Below are 5,115 nucleotides of genomic sequence, written 5' to 3' on the forward strand. Positions count from 1 at the left end.
GTTGTGAGCCACCATGTGGTTGCTGGGATTTGAACTCTGGACCTTCGGAAGAGCAGTCGGGTGCTCTTACCCACTGAGCCATCTCACCAGCCCCCGATTCTTATTTTTCTTAGGTTTTTTTTTTTTTTTTTAAATAGGGTCCCAGATTTCTTGGATGTTTTGTGTTAGGAAGATTTTAGATCTAACATTGTTTTTTGATTGATGTATCAACTTCTCCTATTGTATTTTCTATGCCTGAGATTCTCTTTTCCATCTCTTGTATTCTGTTGGAGATAATTGTGTTTTCTTTAATGCTTCTATTTTCATTTTCAGATCTTGGACAGTTTTATTTATTTTCTTCATCTTTTTATTGTATTTTTCCATATTTCTTTAAGGGATTTAATTTCCTCTTTAAGTGCCTCTATCATCTTCATAAGATTGGAATTAAGGTCATTTTCTTGTGCTTCAGAGCTGTGTTGGAATACCCGGGGCTTGCTGTATTAAGGATAGCTGGGCTTTGGTGGTACCATATTGCTCTGGATATTGTTAATTGTGTTTTTATACTGGCCTCTAGTCATCTGGGTTTGGGGTTATTATAGGTTTCAGTTCTGATTTCTGAGTTTATCTTTGTTAAATATTTTTTTCCCCTTGGTTTCTGTTTCCTCTCTTGTTTTCTGGCTTGAGTGGCCTGGGGTTCTGGTGACTATTGAGTCTTCAGGTCTAGTAGGGTGTCTCTGATGGAGTCTTTGTGGCCTGTGTGATCTCTTGCTTTGAGGTGGCAATGTTGCCTCTGGAGATCCAAGTAACTGTGTGGCCTCTAGAGTTCTAGTTACCGGCTTGGTCCCTGGAGTTCCTAGTATGGCATGGCCTCCAGTAAAGCAGAAGTGTTCTGCTAAAGTTGAGAGCCCAAATATGGGGCTTAGGCAAAAGGTACTATTGAAGGATGTTGGATGGGCTTTAAGTAGTACTAGCAGGCAATGTATCTTACCTGGTGTTCCCTAGTACAGTGTGGCCTCTGATAAAGCAGAAATCTGCCTGAGTTGTGGGCTGGAATATGGAGCCCAGGGGAGGGGGTGCATTTTAGGGCTTTTGAGTAAGCTTTAAGGAGTGCTGTGGGGGTGGTGGGGGTGGTGATGAGCTCAAGTTTTTAAAGCATTATCAGATACATGAAAACCAAGAAACAAAACCAAAGCCCACATCCATAGATAATAGAAAAGCATATATTTTCAGTAAAAATCAGTGCATCTTCAAAGAATATGCAAAAAATCAGTGCATCCCCGAATTTCCAGCACCCATTAAAAGAACAAAGAGGGTTGTGTCCTCTGAATATGATGCGTTCTTCATGGGGACTGGCGCAAACAAGGCTGAGCCATGCCAAGGGCTTGACGTATACGTGAGGCAAATGGCTGAACGATAAACAAAGATGTACTTGTACGAGAACCAATACTTTGGCATCATAAATGAGCTTTAAAAGTGTAAGAAAAATTCGTTGCAGTTAATATACAATGTGAGTGTGACATTCTACCAATTCTGAACATTCTATCTCGGATCTTTCCAAGGAATGGGCAACGAATGTTGAACATGTAAAACGAACACGATCAAATACAGATTCATCCCTGCAAAGTAATTCTATGAAAAAACTAAGAACTTAAAGGAGACACCAGACTTAAGACAACTGTTTGGGGAGTTAAGAGGAAGTCTGGTTTCTTAAAAAATTTGCTGTGTGACTTTGGGTACACACAAAGTGTACCTCTCTGGGCCGAAGGGTCCTTTCTGTGGGGTGGAGGAGACTAAGCCTGTGGCGTCAGACACTTCCATTCCTTGGTACAGTAAATAGGAGTAAGTACCATCCACAGGACTGGCCCTGATTATAGAATGCCTTGTAAACAAAAACAAGGACTTAATTTGGCACCAGAATTGTGTTCCTAGGCTGGAGGCCGCCTGCTCTTTCAGCTCATCTGTTTAGGAAGTTTAGATTTCCACAGCTGCTACTACCATTTACTGATACTAGAAGGAGTTACTCTGAACCATCAATGCTCAAAACAGCCGTTGTCTTTTGTGCCTTAAGTTGGGGTGTTTAGCTGTGCAGGATCCTCTTAGCTGGGGGTAGAAGCTACTTCAAAGGCCTGGTAGAGGGGTAGGGAAACAGGAAGACCCCAGGGGTGCTCCCCTGCTTGGCTGCTCTGTGTACCATACTGTGCCAAGAGGGTTGCAGGACAGCTGGGACTTGCAACTGATCTTCATGGGCAATGGAGACAAGAAGAAAGAGCCTCCTCCATTTTCTTTTTAACAAAAATGATTTAACGGGTATGGGCAAATACAGTGTGCATGTGGAGTTCAGAAGACAATCTCTCTCTCTCTCTCTCTCTCTCTCTCTCTCTCTGTGTGTGTGTGTGTGTGTGTGTGTGTGTTAGATTCCGGGATTATCCAACTGGTGGAAAGCATTTCACTGGATGAGCCATGTCATTGCCTGTGTATCCATGTTTGTTTGTTTGTTTTGTCTTTTTATTTCAGTACTAGGAATGAGAGCCAGGGCCCTGTATATGCTGGTATTTATTTTTATATTATTTGTGTGGATGAGTGCAGCCACATGTGTGCCCCAGTGAACATGTGCCAGTCAGAGGACAACTTTGGGGGAGATGGTTTGCTCCTTCCACTATGGGACCTGAAGATCAAAGTCAGGCTGTCTGTCACACAAGCGCCTTTATTGGCTGAGTTATCTTGCTGACCCCGTTTCTTTGTTTTGAGGGGAGAGACAAAGTTTCATATAGCCCAAGCTGGCCTCAAACTCACTATTCACATCCCTTAAGGTTGGGCCAGAACTAGATATAGTGACACAGCTCCCTCCTACAGTCAGAGGAAACAGAGCACATGTGCCAGGCAGCAGCTGGTAAAGCAATCCCAGCCACCTTAAACCTGTCTCAATGGAGGTTTCTACACCATTGGTAGGTTTATCTAGAGTTTACTCTAATAATGCCAGTTGTAGTAGCCAATGTAATGCTTTTGCTCTAGAAGATATTCTTTTAATTTCGTGTGTGTGTGTGTGTGTGTGTGTGTGTGTGTGTGTGTACATGTTCACCCAGGTGTTCAGAAGCCAGAAAAGGGCATAAATCCCCTGGAGCTGGAGCTATAAGTGGTTTTGTGTGTGTGTGTGTGTGTGTGTGTGTGTGTGTGTACATGTTCACCCAGGTGTTCAGAAGCCAGAAAAGGGCATAAATCCCCTGGAGCTGGAGCTGGAGCTATAAGTGGTTCTTAGCCACTTAATATGAATGTTGGAAGCCAAACTCAAGTTCTCTGAAAAGGCAAGCACTCTTACACTGAGCCCTCTCTCTACCCCAAGACAGATACTTTTACTAACCTATTTCACAGAGGAGAAAATCCCTGAGACTCCCAGGTTGTATGTGAGCAAGATTTTGAAATTGCGTGGTCTGTGCATGAGAAATTAATGAATTGACTAACAACTGTATTTTCATAAATTGCTAGATTTAAGAATAGCCATGACAAGGCCTGCCGAAGCACGCTGCAGGAGAGAGCCTCTTCCTGTGTCGGGCAATGTCCTGGCCCAGAGCTATCCCACATAGCTCAGATGGTCTCAGAGGCACAGGAGATCCTGCCTGTGGGTGAGTGGAGGGGTCCTTGGGGGAGTCCCCAGAGCAGCCTGGCAGTTTCTCTGGGCATGAAGTTTATGAGCCTTCAAGCAGACAAAGGACACCAGGGGACCGAGGACATAACCTGCATGGCAACAGAGATGAGCAGAAGTGTCACTGTGCTCAAGGAAAGCAACAGTGCATCTAACCAAGTGCTGGTCTGCCCAGAATGTGTGTCAGCCCTTTCAAAAGCTCTTCTCTGGTTAATGATGGAGTCATCTTGCCCATACCTCTTACCTGAGTGATGCCACGCTGTCCCACACAGAGAAACAATAGTGTTTGGGAATGAAAGTGCCTGGTGTCAAAAGAATATTGCCAGGCCATTAAGCACAGCTTCTCAGTGTACCGCCTAGTGTTTTCTTGCCCATGCTTTGGCAACCCCACACCCATTTCCTGGATATCTGGATCATATCTTTGGGAGACACAGCTACTCCAGATCAGCTGCACCTGCCTTAGAAGGCAGTACTGCAGGCAAGACAGGGCTCAGAGCCCTGCAGCCCTGCCTTCAGCTGCTGCAGCTCTCAGTAACTCAGCAAGATGCAATGCTGGCGATTGGTGCAATGCAGGATTTGAGACTGGTCTATATGTGGGGCCTGTGATTGGTAGAACTGGAAACTGTACTGAGGTTGGTGCAAATACAGTCTACACCAGCGCAAAGGAAAAAAAAAAAAACCTTAATTTGTACACACACTCTCATCTCGAGTCAGCCTTGAGGAGACTTCTCTGCCCTGTAGTGCTCCATTAGGCCAGGCTTTCACCCTCGGCTTCTGAGAACACGCTGAGGATACTAAAGCAGAGACATTCTGGAAGGAGGGCACTCTGGGCCCAAAGGCTTCTGTGTACTTTGTCAGACATTTGTCGCACAGAAGGAGTTGATAAATGGTGTCTCTGAGGGTAGACTTGAAGCCACCTCAGGCTTCACCCTCCCTAACTTCCTTCCACAAAGGCGTCTCCTTTAGTCAGACTCTTGCACAGTGAATGTGCGTTTGTGCAGACGCAGACCAAGGCAGTAGGTTTTAGATGACTTTTGAATGATTTTCATTCCCTGAAAAAACATAACGTCTTCTTTTGGAGAAGAGTATCATAGCAGCAAAGTGTTTGGCAAGTCGCCTTTCAGGAGGGCTCCCCAACACCAGACCATGTCCCATCTCCTCTGCATGTGTCCCTCCTACCGATCTTCCATGATCCCTTCTCAAAAAAAACCAAGAAGCCCCCAAGCAACAGCAGCCAGAGAGATAAAAGAATAGGAAAAAAGTTCTCATTTTACAAACAAAACCCTCAAAACACTTGAAGTTCAGAGAAGTTAAATGACTAGTTTTAAAGTCACTGAGTTCAGATTCTAGGCTGTCTATTATCTCATTTAATCCTTCCCATAAAATGCCAGGGCACAGCCGGGCGTGGTGGCGCATGCCTTTAATCCCAGCACTCGGGAGGCAGAGGCAGGCGGATTTCTGAGTTTGAGGCCAGCCTGGTCTACAAAGTGAGTTCC

Source organism: Mus caroli, chromosome 14, assembly GCF_900094665.2.
Source record: "Mus caroli chromosome 14, CAROLI_EIJ_v1.1, whole genome shotgun sequence".
Taxonomy (NCBI): Eukaryota; Metazoa; Chordata; class Mammalia; order Rodentia; family Muridae; genus Mus; species Mus caroli.